Below are 19,403 nucleotides of genomic sequence, written 5' to 3' on the forward strand. Positions count from 1 at the left end.
AACATATTTCTAGATCATATACATCAGTACGGATTAACATATGATAGATAGGCTACTTGTCCTATAAAAAAAAAAATCACAGATGTTCTTACATAATATAGTAAATGTCATACGTGAGTAACCTACATGTGGTAAATTACTCCAATACCTGATCATTAATATTTACGTACTCCTCACCTGAATATGTCATTTAAGCTCCCTGCATGACCTCAGCTGAAATCTCAATATTTTGCCAATTTTGACGAGGTTGTGAAACGTTTCTGCTGTATGAATATCACGTCCGGTTAGATATCCCTTGTCACACTGCCTAATCGCTTGGCATGCTAGGCAAAAATATATTCCAAACAACGACGTATTGATACGTCCTAACACACACACACACACACACACACACACACACACACACACACACACAATGGACTCAAATAAACTGTAATGCTGCAGAAATGACCGATCGTGTTCAGAGTCATTCGTAAAAAAAACTCGTGTTTTTCCGGGACAAGTCATTTTACCTATAATTCCCTCTACGGTCGAGGGCTTCATTTTGAAACATGAATGTAAACATAAACAGAAGTTGTATGTCAAGTTGTACTTAGATACACTCACAAAGGCTGGCCTGGCTAATGTGAGAAGACCAACGGATGCCAAGCTGGAGAGTCACCCTTAAAGACATTGTTGTTTTGGACCATGTGGTAAACACTTGAAAAGACCCAAATGCCAAATGGAACGTTCACGATTCTACTAACACAATGCAGCAGGGAAACATTCCTTTTCTTTCATGGCAATATGGAGGGAACAGGAGGTTTGATCTGGTGAGCGTGATCCGTAGGTGCTTTCCAAGTTTGTCAGCACCATACCCGTGCTCGTGGGTTTCACCTAAGTGGTAAACGTCCGAGACCTGCATCACGTCGGGCTTTCTTCCCACATTAAGCTGACACACGTGATAAAACTGGACTACTGTTGAAAGCGGCGTTGAACCCAACTCATTCACTCATATTTGTGTCAATGTTACTTTGAATTCCATCAAAGGACATCATAGATGTGCTGGATAGATCTTTAATTTTTTGGGTTGAAATATTTGTCACTGATATTGAAGGTAAATTCAAAAGTGATAACTCCTGAAGGGTTGAAGTGTGAAGTCAAGGAAATAGTGAAAGTCATTCACAAAGCATTTCTTTCATTATCACTAAAATGACAATATTTGAGATATTTGTGAAGTAATATGAAGCATGTAATTATATATCATTTGAATACACATATATGAGCAGTGGTTACAAATCACAGTGACCTAATTTCAATCAGTTTCATAAGCCGTATTTTCTTTGTTACCTAACATTCTGCCTAGGGCCATCATAAGTGGTTTATTTTCTGGACAGCCCTTTCGAATTGTCGCAACTGATGTTGAAGGTCAAATTGAGTCTCAATGTCTTTCAGTAAAAAATGTTACTGAGGAAGAGCTCATTGCTCTTGCCTTCATTCGTAAGAGACTTTAACCACTGAACTGCCCTCCCTTTAATCATTCATACGAGTCGAAAAACATTCGGAGCGTCCCGTGAGAAAGGCATGGAAACTTTGTATAGGCTTCAAATGTATCCAGCAACAATTCAGGATCATACGAGCCATCGCCTCCTCATGCCAATGTTATGTTCTGGGGAGGAAATGTCAAAATCATCATCACTGAGTAGCGCTGTCAGTGTGATTTCTTTGGAGGCATGATGGTTAAGTAGGTCAATGTAGTTGCATCGTGAATTAAACGCTCGTACACACTGGTACATATTGAAAAGTTTGCACCTCCACCACCTTGTGACGCTCTTGGGGCCGAACGTCGCCGTAGGGGATTGTTCACGTGTAAACAAATAGGCATCGATCCGATTTGGATAGCGATCATTAGTTTTTGGAGCGCATATTGTCAGATTATGCATACACAATACTGGGGTTCTCTCCGTTGTCTAACAAACGTCAAAAAGCCGGACGTCATACTCCGGACAGAGCACACACTCTTTACATTTAAAGCTACCAGAAGGATGAGTACAACTGTTACAGTGCTACCAGTGATTTAGCTCAAATGTACCTATTACATCTGCAATAAACCATGCGGAATAGAATGTAGTATTACACTACCACATGGACAAACATCCGTTAGCCTTAACCTTCCTTTGGGGGCACGGGTGGCCTAGTCGGTGCCGCGATTCGCTGTGCAGAGTTGCGTCCCTTGGGCACGCCAGAAACCTATGAGTGTGGGTTCGAATCCCGGTTCACCCCGATTATGTTTCTAGGTTTGTCAGCACCATACCCGTGCTCGTGGGTTTCACCGAAGTGGTAAACGTGTGAGACCTGTATCACTTCGGGTTTTCCTCCAACATTAAGCTGACATGCCGCGATATAACTGGAATACTGTTAAAAACTGTGTTAAACCCAACTCACTCACTCACTCACTCACTCACTAACCTTTCTTGACAAGGTCAATCCAGAACAAGCAATTGCTAGATGTCATCATCCTCTCAGAGTAAATTTGGATGTCAGATATTTACTTCTTTCCGCAGCTCAGCCGTCGCTTAGAACGCGTCCAATGCAGGTATTCGTAAGAAAACGACGGTATCGTGTTTGCAGTGTGAGTCAGTTTGATGAAAGCCCAACTAAGATCAGTATTTTGTTTGTGTATCAGGTTAATGTGAAAGGAAATTTCAAATTGATACAGATACTGGACGTTTACCACTTTGACGGAACACACGACCAGGGCTTTGGTGCTGTCAAAACTAGCAAACCTAAAAATCTGATCAGGAAGAATCTAGGATTTTATCCAAAAGTCATAGGTGTCTGGCGAACGTCAACTCTGCAAAGCGAATTGCGAATTGGCACCAACACCCACAGCTGCCCTCTACACTTTCCCCTACCCAACTCAACCAAACCCCCACCCATACAAATAACCGTATGCCCGTGTTTTCCAAGCATATTACATCGGTAAATGCCTTACATTACAGATTTATCAAACAACTGGACCACAACTAAGATTCAAGGACCTGCTATAATGATGATATCGTTGACTTGGAGCCCCTCGTTTGCTAATGAATTCTACATTCTAAGTGGATATTGGCCGGATTACGTCATCAAACTTTTCATGCTCAATGGAAATTTACTGGAGGAACAAGTGCAATGGGATAACGTCCTCCTACCGATAAAAAAACATCTTTCATGGACAACAATTGACACGGGACCTTGTCTGACAGATGACAGTATGTCCTGCATATTTGTATACAAAATGAGTAACCAATTTGGAGAACTTAAGATGCATTTGCGTATTTATCGGGAAGTCAAGAGTCCACGTCACCTTGAGTTGGAAAAGGAAGGGGACATAACACAGTATGTATTACCATATTCTTGTTTAAGGAAGAGAATGTATAGATGTCAACTTCTTCATCATGACGAACACAACGTTTCGGAATATATGCTTACTCCTTAATTTTCTTACTCATGTATATCACTTCTAAATACTGATGAAGAGTAAGCATATACTCCGAAACGTTGTGTTCCTCATAATAAAGAAGTTGACATTCATAAAGGTTCTTCCATATGGGTATCACTTTTAAATGCCTTTCACAGACGTCTTGTTCTTTTTTATGAGAGAATCGTCATGATATGGCTGAAATATTGCCGATGTGACGAAAAGCATTAACTCACTCACTCACTCACTCATTGCTTGTGGTGTTTATTGAAGAATAGTAAGAGGTTCGCTTTGTGTATCTTGTAGAGTAGTAAGATGCTCGCTTGGTATATATTTTGTGGAATAGTCAGATGCTCGCTTGGTGTATATTGTAGAATAATTAGATGCTCGCTTGGTGTATATTGTAGAAAAGTAAGATGCTGGCTTGGTCTATATTGTAGAGTAGTAAGATGCTCGGTTGGTCTATATTGTAGAACAGTAAGATGCTTGCTTAGTGTTTATTTAAAGAGGCACTGATCTCAAGCATTTCCCCGGGACTGGTTGTTGCCTCTGTTACTGTTTTTTTCCCAGTGCAGAAATCTAGACTAGTTCGCGATCTCTGCTGCGCCATTCGTAAGCGCATTAGTCACTTTTATGGGTAGTAATAAGGGCGTATGGTCACATTGATCAACAAAATAAAATAGACTTTTCGAGATAATAAGAAAATGTAGGTATCTTTGTGGGTAGCATCGGTAATAGTGACGAAGTTTTGATAAGTCACTTGCTTGGTTATTTTGCGATTTTCGTTTACACTATTTTGACTTGCAACACAAAGTAAATATTTCACCTGAGCATTGTTTTTTTTATAGTGTGTATATTTTGTTACTGTCAAAATGTGTAACATTTTCAATTTTATTAAATGCCTAAATATTCAGTTATTTTACAAAATGACTGAAAAACATTTCAATCTGTATTATTATGATAACGAATTCCAAACATTTCGATGTTTAATGTCATCACCAAAAGACAGAAAATGTTATGTTGAAAAGTACATTTCTGTGTTGTTTGGCTTCGAATTCTACATAATAATCTGTTGTGATGTGTTTAGGCCCTTTTGATCGTCTTAATCAATTTTTGTCAATCTGGACAGGTTTTTCAGTCAAAATGACTGAAATATTTACACATTTCATAAATTGCCTGAAAAAATCACATATTACATATTGACGGTAATATATACACGCTTACAAAGGAAAAGACTTGTGAAAACAACGTCTATTGCACATTTCATGCAGAATTTCCCAATCAAGACACAGAGGAACAAAAACGAATCGGTTCAATGTTACAGCAAATGAAGGAAAACAAAATGCAAATACAATAATTATAACCTACCAAATTTATGTGTATGAATTTAAGGCAGCTTCTTTGCTCAAGGATGTATCCGTGAATATCCACACAAAGGAACAATATCTCAGTCGTCTGCAGCTGTACAAAGAAACTTATTTGATGTCACATGTCTCTAAAACAATCAAATATTTTAAAAGATATATATCGTTTCGGGATATCATAACCCGTGTTCGTTTCTCAACTGATCACTTAGATTGTTTCAGGTGTTTCACATAGGTGTCAAGTCTCAAGGGTCGGCTGAGAAAGCCCACGTGACAATTATTTTCATAACGTCCACGGTTCCTTAACAATCCATTGAGTGATAGATAACAATGAGCAATCAATCAACGTATAATCAGTTAACCCTTTGAACAAAGTATGTTGTTTTTACATCGGCACTTCACGCCATGATATGAGTGTATTTCCTTTGTTTTAGTAAACCTAGACATGTAAACACTCACGTTTGACATATCCGCTGTGCAAGATAACAGTGATTAATCAATCAACGTATTTTCTAGTAATCCTTTGATGCCTAGGAACGATCCGTTGATTTACAAATAAAGTAAATCAACTGATCATTCACCTCTTGCTGGGCTGCCACGTGCATATTATATAAAACACATTTCACTTCACTATAAACCTGGATTTAGATTGAATAATTAACCCAGACACAATAAATGCCAGTTGGGAACCTTTGTCAGGTAATCTAAGTGGTGCTACCACTAATTGTACCTGTAATAAATTCTTTAACTGAGCATCAAGTGAATGACGACAAATACACAAGTGTAGGGATATACCAGAAATCGTGGATGACAACAAGGGAGTAGTAATCGTATTATCGACGCAATCCGAAATCCGAAAATGCGTTCACTGCATGGATACTTTTTTATTATTAAACTATAACCACCTGGGGTATTTCCAAATGACAACATCCTATGAGCTCCGCCGTTCTTTTTGTCTGTTTGTTTAGGCTGAAGAATTTAATTGACATTTGCCCTTTGTCAAAATCTTTATAGATCACAGTTAACCAATCAGTGTTCAAAACTGCCTAAAACAAATATTGCCTCCAGCCTCCAAGTTTATTTAGCTGTCCTTGCAGACGGTAGCCCAGTCTCTGGTCACGCTCAGTTGCGTTGCGTATCATCCAGGTACTCACGGAGGAAAAAATCAACAAAACAAAGGCAACAACCAGTCTGGGGAATTGCGTTAGATCAGTGCCCCTTTAAGAAAAGTAAGATGCTCGCAAGGTGTACATTGCATAATAGTAAGATGCTCGCTTGGTGCATATTGTAGCATAGTAAGATGCTCGCTTGGTGTATAGTGTAGAATAGTAAGATACTAGCTTGGTGTAGAGTGTAGAATAGTAAGATATATAGGTGTATATTGGATGTCCCGAAATGAAACGTAAAGCATGAAACATTTAATTCCTTGCAACAACGTTTCAGGGCTACACTCTGCCCATATATCTGCAATTGTTACTTATTGCTCCTTCATCAGGCGATGTAACATTGCATTCTTCGGCTGCTTTTTCTCACGGGCACAATAATGTGTCTAGAAGCAGTGACTCAAAAGATACTCTGAGGCGGATGACAATGCTAGGCTCCTCCGTGCATGACACTAACACAATGGGTTTAATACACTCGTAAAAACTTGTCCATCTGTCCCGGTATAGACCACAACCTCCCTGTTAGTAGTCCTCTGGTTGAAACATGTTAGGTCAAAATCTATTTTTGACTTTGAGTGAAAAGTCATCTATAAAAAACAACCCAATATTGGCCTAATTAACAACATTTACCAACAAAGTCGAGAAGTAGCATCTGCAAAAGAACATTACATTTATAGCAACCAGGAAAGCAGTAGAAATTACACTTTAAGTTCAAGGGAACATTCTAAATGGACATTACAATTGTAGCACTCAAATTTACACCTACAACATCATAGAAAGAAGAAGACAGTACATATACAATTTATTTGAACGGTTGAAATTGACGTTACATTGACATTGCGCTAAAACAAATATAGCTAGTGATAGTGATAGCCAGTGAAGATTATATCTAGAGTACTAAGGAAAGCAGCAAGTACAAGCCGACATTACAATTATAGGGCTTAGTGGACATTTTTAATGGGAGTTAAAATTATAGTGCTCAACATTAAAATCTAAAGAGTTTACTAAAGAAGTATTACCGACAGTTGACATTACATCGTGAGTGCTAACGAAGCAGCAACTGCTAGTGGACCTTACACCAAGAGTGCTCAAGGACGCAGCTACTGACAGTTGACATTACCCCTTCAGTTCTAGAAGGCAGCTACTGACACTGGGTATAACATCCATATTGCTCAAGAAGCAGCAACTAACAATGGACATTATAATCTATATTGCTTAAGAAAGCATACGCTGTGAGTTGACATTACAAGTCGAGTGCTCAGGAAGCAGCTGCTGACAGTGGACGTTAAACCTACAGTTCTAGAAGGTAGATGCTGACAGCGGACATTAAACCTACAGTTCTAGAAGGCAGCTGCTGACAGTGGACATTAAACCTACAGTTCGAGAAGGCAGCTGCTGACAGCGGACATTACATCTACAGTTCTAGAAGGCAGCTGCTGACAGCGGACATTACATCTACAGTTCTAGAAGGCAGCTGCTGACAGTGGACATTAAACCTACAGTTCGAGAAGGCAGCTGCTGACAGCGGACATTACATCTACAGTTCTAGAAGGCAGCTGCTGACAGCGGACATTACATCTACAGTTCTAGAAGGTTGCTGCTGACAGTGGACATTAAACCTACAGTTCTAGAAGGCAGCTGCTGACAGTGGACATTACATCTACAGTTCTAGAAAGCAGCTGCTGACAGCGGACATTAAACCTACTGTTCTAGAAGGCAGCTGCTGACAGTGGACATTAAACCTACAGTTCTAGAAGGCAGCTGCTGACAGCGGACATAAACCTACAGTTCTAGAAGGCAGCTGCTGACAGTGGACATTAAACCTACAGTTCTAGAAGGCAGCTGCTGACAGCGGACAATAAACCTACAGCTCTAGAAGGCAGCTGCTGACAGCGGACATTAAACCTACAATTCAAGAAGGTAGCTGCTGACAGTGGACATTAAACCTACAGTTTTAGAAGGCAGCTGCTGACAGTGGACATTAAACCTACAGCTGTAGAAGGCAGCTGCTGACAGTGGACATTACTTTTGGGGTCTTTTAAGAAAGTGGCAACTGACAGTGGACATAACACCAATAGTGTTCAAGGATGCAGTAACTACCAGAGGAAGTTACATGAATACTGCTCAAGAAAGCAGCAAATACCAGGGTTCCTGATATAACAAAACTTTTCCCATCAGTGTTTCTATCCTAACATTTCGATTTATCACAATACCAGACGTATATCGGCAGGTAAATAACGCCAATGGACGAACACGTTCGTGTTGCAGCATCAATCTGTACCGATGACACCCTTTTACTGGTTGTGTTTCTACGTCAATAACTTACACTAGATGGTTTCATGAACCCCGTCCTTATAATATAATTGGTAGGTTTCTCGGCAGGATAACGCCAATGGATTACAACGATATCCGTTGGTATCAAATGCGGATAGAGATGCAAATATCAAAGATCAAGTTTGGACTACTAAAAGTGGGGTAAAACCATACTCACTCACTCACTCACTGAGGCTTGGAACCTTTTCTCACATAAAAATAGTTGCATTTGGCCGAAATATGTCTGACGTTACTGCGTTTCACTTTATCTATAAATGTATGTTACAACCCTTAATGTAAAAATATTCTCAGTGTATTGGTTTTCTTAACATTAAAGGTTGAAGTGATAGATCATATTCTTTTTACATTAAGGGCTAACAACATGAAATAATACTTATCGAACATTCATGAAACTTGCAGTTTTAACTGACCGTTGTTTTGACCAGACTAATCGTACACCAGAACCATAATATTACAAACGACAGGAATTCCAATGCAATGATGTTTTGTTAAAAAAAAAACCCTGTCGGTTATCCATGTATCACGTCGAGTCAAATATAGCCACTTAAAGTTATATATTTTTCTGATATGAAGTCTATACCTTTTGTATACCCTGTAATAAGACCATTGCTGATTGAAAACAGCGAAAACAAGAGCATAAGGCATACCTGAAGAGAATTTCATGTCAGATAGGTATGGACCTTTCGATCTTCTGAGTGAGCTGACATAAGTTCAATGCGAACCTTCGTACAATGTGAGCTGTCTTTTTATATAGTTTATGAATAAACTCGTTTTGAAATGTGAATAGATTTTGGATGACGGATGACGCACGGCGAACAAAGACGGAAAGCAATACGACACATAAGCCTTTCGAACAGCTTGCGTGCGTGGATAAAAAGTAAGCTTGATTTGAACTGTCCCAGGGGATATAAATAAAGGCATGTGGTATAGTGTATGTAGGCTACACCTGCGTACATATCTGAAAGAAATCGATGTACTAGTTTAGAAATTGTCCAGATAAATTCAAATGACATAGAAACATGATAAAAAAACAAACAATTACGATGTGCCCAACAACATCTTCTGGTGTCCTCTGCCGTGATATTGCTGGCATATTGCTTAAAGCAGCGTAAAACCATACTTACTCACTCTGAATATTTGGAAAGATGTAAAATTCAGATTTTCAGACATTGACAAATTAACAAAAAGCGATATTTATTTTGATATGGTATAGGTTACAAACTTTACATTTTTTTAAATTCACGAGTAATATTGAAATGTCGTCCACGTTTATTTACAGTTATACCACTCAAATAGTTCTCACATGAAGTGGATGTTTTACACTAAGCATGATAAGACATTTTGGGGCTTTCGGGTAGATCACTGTGCCTAACCTGAGAAAAGTTATCTTTTAACCGCTGACGTAACATATTTAAAAAAAAAAAGTTTTATCACCCCATATTACACCAAATCACTGAATCCTAATCTGAAAATAAGAGTTTTAAGTTTCGTTACCCAATTTACGTGGTCTTGTTCATCGTACAACCGCAACATATTGTAACATATTTTGGGTAAACAAGATTCCTGAAAATTGAAAAGGATGTGTAAAGAATTGGGGTAGAATAGGTCTTCAGCAACTCATGCTTGCTGACAAAAGGCGACTATGCTTGTCGTAAAAGACAACTATCGGGATCGGGTGGTCAGGTTCGCTGACATGATTGATGAATGTCATTGTATCTCAAATGCGTGGATCGATGTTCATGATGTCAGTCACTTGATTGCCTGGTCCAGACTCGATTATTTACAGATCGCCGTCATAAAGCTGGAATATTGATGAATGTGGCGTTAAACAACAAACAAACAAGCAAATCCAAGTACAATGATAAAAACATTTACAGTTAAATCTGCTATATTCCTTGCAATGTAAGATATACTTTTGGCTGTTGACTCGCTATAACAGCCCTGGCCACCCCGTTATTACCCTGAGGCTGAGTTAATCTTTGACCTTGACCGCAGCACCCGCTCCTGGTCCACGGCTGACGATGTTCCACTTGAGTCGCGATCTGAACCTTATCTGCTTCCAAAGTAGTAGCTGGCATGTCCTCAATAACGAGCCTGCCATCTTTTAATAGCACTTCTTGTTCTCAGAATTGAGCTAAGTCACTTTCTCCCGTTGTCGCTTATTACGAATAATTACAAGAAACCAAGCAAAAACAATAATAAAATGTGAAAATACCAAAAGTACCCTATATTTCAAATCAAACTTTGTTTTTAAGAATCTTTTACAATAAGGGGCGATATGAACGATATTAACCCTTAATGTAAAACAAATACATTACGGGTTGTTTTTTTACATTAAGGGTAATTTTTACTTTAAGAGTAAATTTTACAGTTAGGGTTGTACCAACTGTACAACTGAAGGAACTTCGTAACGTTATGACGGGACAGGCAATTTCCAAACAAACGTGACGTCTCACAGACTAGGTAAGGAGTAGCTTCCCTTAGTTTGATAAAGGGCAGTTACACTTCCGGACAGACCGATGGGTTGCCTCGAAAGGCAAGTAGTAACAATTTGTGTGGGCAATTGTTGGTTTTCCTGTGTATAGTTACGCCACTGTATAAGAAACAGGTTTCTGTTGGAACTATAATGACTGACACATCACTTACCTTCTGACGTAATATATATTAATACGCACATTCCTGGGTAACTTGCAATCTTTAGGTAATGTTTCTGAGAGAGGGAAGAGGTTCTTCGAGGACAGATTAGAGGAATAACATCATATGATAAAAAGGGTTATCGCGCGTTTGTGTGTGTGCGTGTGTGTGTGTGTGTGTGTGTGTGTGTGTGTGTGTGTGTGTGTGTTTTGGGGATGACAAATATCCTGTAATAGGAATATACACGTTGTATACGCGTTGTTTTCACACTATTGCAGAAATCAATAACTTCTATTAGAATCTTCATAAACCAGTCATGTTTAATGTGTACACAAAGAGCACAGCTATTTTTTTATACATCACTCTTTCACTCATTCTCCATTCACAATCACCAACCCACGCATGCACACCTTTCAAAGAGACTATCGTGACATATAAGTTAAGGGTTGACTTCTCACTGTATTTCATAGCGTGCATGTCTCTCCCTTTTTTACAGAAATTCCCTAGGCACAGTGGGTGGATGTGTATTTTCCTGCAGTAGGAAGTTTGGAATGACTATATATATCTATAAAGCTTGGGAAAGCGGAGTAAAAAGGTACCACATTCATGCGGGAAAAGGTGATTTTACGTTGACTGAATTTGAGAATGTAAACGGAATGTCGTACATCAAGCTCATTAAATCGTATTATGATGGTTCATTTGCCTTTGCCATGTCTGATTATGCTTTATACTTAATCAGGTATTTAGATGGCAATGAGCAAACGGTATTGAAAGTCCGAAATAAATTTCATACAAATGTTGCACTTGTATGGACCAACACATCTATTTTGGTTTTTGAACTTGAAGGTGTGAGACGTAAAGTGTTTAGCATAAGGTGCCTTAAATTCTAATTAATTTCGTAAAACCACTGTAGCTGGGGTGTGTCTGGGAGTTGAGCGTAACAAAATTGTCACAGAAATTTCCTCCAAATATCCTTTTGTCATAGATAAAAGAAGAAAATATTGTCTGCCACCAAAAATATTATTGTTACAAGCTGTTAATATTTATTTATCCTCCGCCAGATTACTTTTCAATGACCTAAATTAGTGCAATATATGGTGTTGCATCTTGTCAATACTAAACACATGTGAATCGAGGGTTGTCATCACCATTCTGATGCATCCCATACAGCATACAGTATATCACGTACACGATACAGTATATCACGTACACAATACAGCATATAACATAGAGAATATAGTATATCACATACTCAATACAGTGTATCACGTACACAATACAGCATATAACATAGAGAATATCGTATATCATGTACAGGATACAGTGTATCACGTACACAATACAGCATATAACGTAGAGAATATAGTATATCACATACTCGATAAAGTGTATCACGTACACAATACAGCATATAACATAGAGAATATAGTATACCACATACTCAATACAGTGTATCACGTACACAATACAGCATATAACATAGAGAATATAGTATATCACATACTCGATACAGTGTATCACGTACACAATACAGCATATAACATAGAGAATATAATATATCACATACTCGATACACTCTATCACGTACACAATACAGCATATAACATAGAGAATATAGTACATCACATACTCGATACAGTGTATCACGTACACAATACAGCATATAACATAGAGAATATAGTATATCACATACTCAATACAGTGTATCACGTACACAATACAGCATATAACATAGAGAATATAGTATATCACATACTCAATACAGTGTATCACGTACACAATACAGCATATAACATAGAGAATATAGTATATCACATACTCAATACAGTGTATCACGTACACAATACAGCATATAACATAGAGAATATACTATATCACATACTCGATACAGTGTATCACGTACACAATACAGCATATAACATAGAGAATATAGTATATCACATACTCAATACAGTGTATCACGTACACAATACAGCATATAACATAGAGAATATAGTATCTCACATACTCTATACAGTGTATCACGTACACAATACAGCATATAACATAGAGAATATAGTATCTCACATACTCTATACAGTGTATCACGTACACAATACAGCATATAACATAGAGAATATAGTATATCACAAACTCGATACAGTGTATCACGTACACAATACAGCATATAACATAGAGAATATAGTATATCACATACTCGATACAGTGTATCACGTACACAATACAGCATATAACATAGAGAATATAGTATATCACATACTCGATACAGTGTATCACGTACACAATACAACATATAACATAAAGAATATAGTATATCACATACTCTATACAGTGTATCACGTACACAATACAGCATATAACATAGAGAATATAGTATATCACATACTCGATACAGTGTATCGTGTACACAATACAGCATATAACATAGAGAATATAGTATATCACATACTCGATACAGTGTATCACGTACACAATACAACATATAACATAAAGAATATAGTATATCACATACTCAATACAGTGTATCACGTACACAATACAGCATATAACATAGAGAATATAGTATACCACATACTCAATACAGTGTATCACGTACACAATACAGCATATAACATAGAGAATATAGTATATCACATACTCGATAAAGTGTATCACGTACACAATACAGCATATAACATAGAGAATATAGTATATCATGTACAGGATACAGTGTATCACGTACACAATACAGCATATAACATAGAGAATATAGTATATCACATACTCGATACAGTGTATCACGTACACAATACAACATATAACATAAAGAATATAGTATATCACATACTCTATACAGTGTATCACGTACACAATACAGCAGATAACATAGAGAATATAGTATATCACATATTCGATACAGTGTATCACGTACACAATACAGCATATAACATAGAGAATATAGTATATCACATACTCAATACAGTGTATCACGTACACAATACAGCATATAACATAGAGAATATAGTATATCACATACTCAATACAGTGTATCACGTACACAATACAGCATATAACATAGAGAATATAGTATATCACATACTCAATACAGTGTATCACGTACACAATACAGCATATAACATAGAGAATATAGTATATCACATACTCAATACAGTGTATCACGTACACAATACAGCATATAACATAGAGAATATAGTATATCACATACTCAATACAGTGTATCACGTACACAATACAGCATATAACATAGAGAATATAGTATATCACATACTCAATACAGTGTATCACGTACACAATACAGCATATAACATAGAGAATATAGTATATCACATACTCGATACAGTGTATCACGTACACAATACAGCATATAACATAGAGAATATAGTATATCATGTACAGGATACAGTGTATCACGTACACAATACAGCATATAACGTAGAGAATATAGTATATCACATACACAATACAGCATATAACGTCGAGCATATAGTATATCACGTACACGATACAGTATATCACGTATACAATACAGCATGTCATGTAGAGCATATAGTATATCACATACTCGATATAGTATATCAGGAGCACAATACGGGATATGGGAAAAGTTCATGAAGATTTTATCTCAAGTAATGATTTATGCCACTTCAATGATGGTAATAACAAATATCTGCATCCTGCCACTGACACATACTCTGCCCTTGACCTTTAACTGACAGATTCAAATATTTCAAATGAATTTAAATGGTCGGTTCATAGGGACCTTTGTAGAAATGACCATTTTTCGACTATAAATCCATCTGACAAACAACCTTCAACAAGTTTGGACTTTTTTTGTTTTTCAACCAAACTAAAACCCGACAGTTTTAGGAATGTTCCTGATCCTGTACAACTATTTTTCAGATACATTATTATACGTACACCATGGTTCAATAATGATTGTAGACAAGCTAGAAAAAATATGAAGAATCTGAGAAATATTCCAGTCGACATCCCACTGTCCACAACTTGGATATCATTAAAATCACGAACACTAAAGCTAGACGTACATTTAAACCAAATATACGTTAACCCTTGAGGAACTATATTTCTAAAATCAATTCCAGCAAACCAATGTCCACGGTGTGGATTAAAAAAATAAAGGGCAAAGGAACTAAATCAGGAGTTCACCATCTTAAAGATGGTAATACACTATTAAAAACAAAATCTGAAATTGCCATCAATCTTGTTGAAACTTTGGCAAACCATTCCTTATCATCAAATTATAACCCTCAATTCAAGAGGTATCAAAAACATCAGGAAAAGAAGAACGTCAATTTTAACTCTGATAATTGGTGAGGACTATAATGAAACATTATCACTCCATGAATTACATGCTGCCCTGGGGCAAGCTCGTGACACTGCAGCAGCAGCCGACAGCATCCACTATCAGCTCCTGAAACACTTGCCCAATTCATATTTGGAAATGTTACTTAATATATTTGATGTAATATGAATAACCGAAAATGTTTCTCTTCGTGGCACAATGCTATTATCATTCCTATTCAAAAGCCTGGGCGGGATCATACAGATCCATCCAATTACCGTTAAATATCATAAACTAGCTGGAGCGCATGGTCAACAATTGATCAGTCTGGTACTTGGAGACCAATAATCTACTCAGTGACATCCAGTGTGGTTTCCGAAAAAAACAGAGGTACCTCTGACCATTTGGTGCATCATAATTAATAGTCTCACTAAGCTGTTAAACAACAGCGTTGATGATTCACTTTTCGTAGACGATTTCAACATTTCTTGTCATGGTTGGAATATGACCAGAAACGGGCTTCACGCATTGTACCCATGTTGGCAATCGAATTCGGGTCTTCGGCTGGACGAGCGAACGCTTTACCCACTAGGCTACCCGACCGCCCCACGCTAGAAAGACAATTCAAATTGCAAAGCTGCTAGTGCCACCATCATTGGATTCAGAACTGTTTCCTCAATAATCCCAGATTATCATTAAATTTTTACTGCTGAGGCCAAAGCTATCTCAACAGCTTTGACTTATATTCAACAAACAAAAACAACTAAAAATTGCATCATCATCTCTGACTCGTCTTGTCTTAAAAGTGTCTGCTGATATCACCCTATTATCCTTGACATTTTAGAACTCTATAATGATCTTCCTACTGGCCAATGTGACATCGTCTTTTGCTGGTTGCCAAGTCATGTAGGCATAATAGGTAACTCAAAGGCCGATGCTGCAGCTAAAGCAGCTCTTGACAAACCGTTAGCTCCACTACTGATCCCGTATATCGATTCAAACCAACTATTAAAAGTTTACTCCGGATCTCATGCAAAAGAGGTGTGACACCCGGGTAGGAAGTAATAAAGTTCATGAATTGAAACCAACAATCGGTCATACCTTCTTGGGTTGTCAGTCAAGACATGATGAGGTCGATTTACGACGATGTCGTATTGGCCACAGTCGGTTTACCCACGAATATCTGCTTAAGACAGATAAGGACGAACCTGCTAAGTGTATCCCTGGTGATGAAAGGTTCACCGTCAATCATATATTGCTGGACTGTTTGAACTTTGAAATCGCAATGGATTCACATTATCAGAGTGTAAATCTGAAAGATATCTTTCCTGAAAGAAATTGGTCTGTAAAATGCATTCTATGTATGTCAATAATAAATGCTTGTTTTTAAATTTAGTGTGATGCTATTATGAACAGACATTATTGGAGGCTCTGTCCAGGTTGGCGTACCATAAAAAAACATTAACGCCCTGTGTGACACGTAATCTTATCATAAGATGTAACTATCATCAACCAAGGTTTTTCAGCCAACTCGTTGCTGAGTATTTCTTAATATTGGCTAGTATTATGCACAACACCAGTAGCTAAAGTGATGACGTAAATCCTGCTGGGGTATAATGCAGGAAGCCGAGGTACTGAAAGTCCCCAAGATCCCCAGCGAGGTGGCCCATCTTTGGTTACTGGTGACCTATAGCCCGTGTTTTTAAAATGTATACATGATATCGTTATGCTCAAAAGAGTTCAATAAGTTGTTTTTAAATATAACTTTGCATAAATGTCTCAATTGTTTACATATTAACTTGGTCTCGTCACTATATGGCTGAAATAATACCTATGCGACGTTTTATTGTAACTCAATCACTCGCTACTGTCGTGCAGGTATCTCCAAAGAAAAACAATCATTTATATAGTGACATTCTTTTTTTTAAAAATACCTGTTTGTTGTTTTATTGTTTAGAAAATCTCGTTGCAAATACTCTCTTTGCATGGAACAAATATAGGAACGAATGCTGTTTGTGATCCATTGGGCATTCCATACAGCCCGATCTTATCACAAGTTTTTTCTCATGTTCATCTCAGCCTCTTCAGCACCTACCTCAATACCTCGATCCACATTCTGTACCCACCATCATGTATTACATGTGTCTGCTATTTATAATTGGGAGTCCCATATGTAAGGTATGTCCTTCAAATGTTTAGTCAACCAAGATCCACACTATTTGGATCACTCGTAAGTTTGTGTATTAGTTATTTACACGAGCACGAAGGAAAGTTGATAGGAATGTTAGAGGTTGTTAGTGAGATAGTTTGTTGTGTAAGTTTTGTAAAGGTTTAATATTTATACATCCATTATATTGAATGGTCATGCTCTAATACTATTAAGATGGTGATAGTGTGTGTTATGCATGTATATTGTATTTACCATGGCGTTGGAAGATATAGTTAAACTCTGACGCTATATAATAAAGTGTTAATATTTGAGACCTGGAGAACGAGAGAGTAAGCTTGAAGAAAAATATAGTTTTGGAGCGAAAAAGAAACATTTAGTTTTAATCAGATTATATGCTTTGTGTTCATAATGCTTCCTGATTGTGACAAGCTTCCTGATTGATGGACCGCCACTGTTGTATTTTATTGCTTATCCTAAATGTATATTAAATATCGATTTAGTATTTTATGTGCTACATGAGACAAAAGGCAATATGTATCCACTAGAATTGTACGCGATATCTTATTTTTTTACGTTTTAAGCAATATTAATTTCCCTCTTGTTTTTACTTACATTTTCTGCTGTAAGTAAATAACCATTTCGGCAACATGTATGTACAACATATTCTTAAAATAACAACGCTGCAAAGTGTAATTGTCATATACTTACGTTAATTATAATACTTATCCGTATTGCAATTGCAAGTAAAATGTGTTCAGATTAACTGTCGACAGCCACTTGGGATGAGAGATGGTCCGAGCAGAGATCCGCGCTTGTGTCTCCCGGGTATACATCCCCTCTGCGAGATACTCCAGAAATGTATATCAGTTCGAATTGCAGTCGTCCCTACCGTTTGAAGATCACCTGGTTTATACATGTATCTCTGGAGAATGTAATACCTTCTGTGTATTTAGAGCTGGTCAATCTGTGTATTAGAGCTGACAAGTTGGTATTATTGCACTTTACGCAAGCTGTGTGAGTCCAGATGATAATTGTCTGGCTTGTTTACAGGCCACCGTTGCATAGCAGGGGTTTGCTTGTGCGGCGTCAGGCAATAAATACTTACTATTTATACAAGCTGTGTACGTGGCGGGTACTACCGGTAGGGAAGGACATGCCTACCTTTTCCTCGATCACCTGGTGTTATTACTGGTTGTCAGTGGTCAATTCATTTTCACAGCTAGTTTGACCTTCACCCCAAAATATAACCTGTTTCGGCGGATAACATAAACTTGTTATTATCTTGCATTGACATTTTATATTTAAGTTCACCCTTAATGATCGTATGAAGATTTTGTCTCTGACTATTTTCAGTTGTATGATCTGAGTCGTCTTATTTGAGTATTGCTTAATTGTAATTTCTTTGTGTTAATAAAACCTTAAACTATCAGTTGGTTTTATCATTACCAGTGTGCCTTAATGCAATCAATTTGTCTATTTATTCATTTTTCGCAGTCACTTGTTTATTCACGCCAGATTCTGAATTTGTTTGATAATTACGATTCAGCACCTCATGAGATGGAGTTTTACTTCTGCTTTTGTGGTGGAATTTTATATAATCTCCAAGATACTGATGCCATTTTCATTATGGCCATCCCAATACCATTACAGATCCAAAGTGTATTGCTTATAACAAACACCACACGTTGATTCATCGGAACACAACATGAAGACGTTATAACAAAACATCTTAACTTCCCGTCAAACAAATCGCATGGTCGTTGAAACATTGTTAATATGTATGTTCATCAACTTGTAAAATGGCAGTTACATGTATGTTTGTATGTGAAGGTTATACACATCGTCACAATTATAAAACATTTATAATACTGTACCAAGAATAACCTGCCAACTTTTATGAGATAAATTTGAATTTATTACCCAAAATATATTTGTAGTTCGATCAGCACTGATGTCTTTTATATATTAATCTATTATGTCAGCAGCTTCAACC

This window comes from Haliotis rufescens, unplaced genomic scaffold (assembly GCF_023055435.1).
Source record: "Haliotis rufescens isolate VD_foot unplaced genomic scaffold, xgHalRufe1.0.p SCAF_136, whole genome shotgun sequence".
Classification (NCBI taxonomy): domain Eukaryota; kingdom Metazoa; phylum Mollusca; class Gastropoda; order Lepetellida; family Haliotidae; genus Haliotis; species Haliotis rufescens.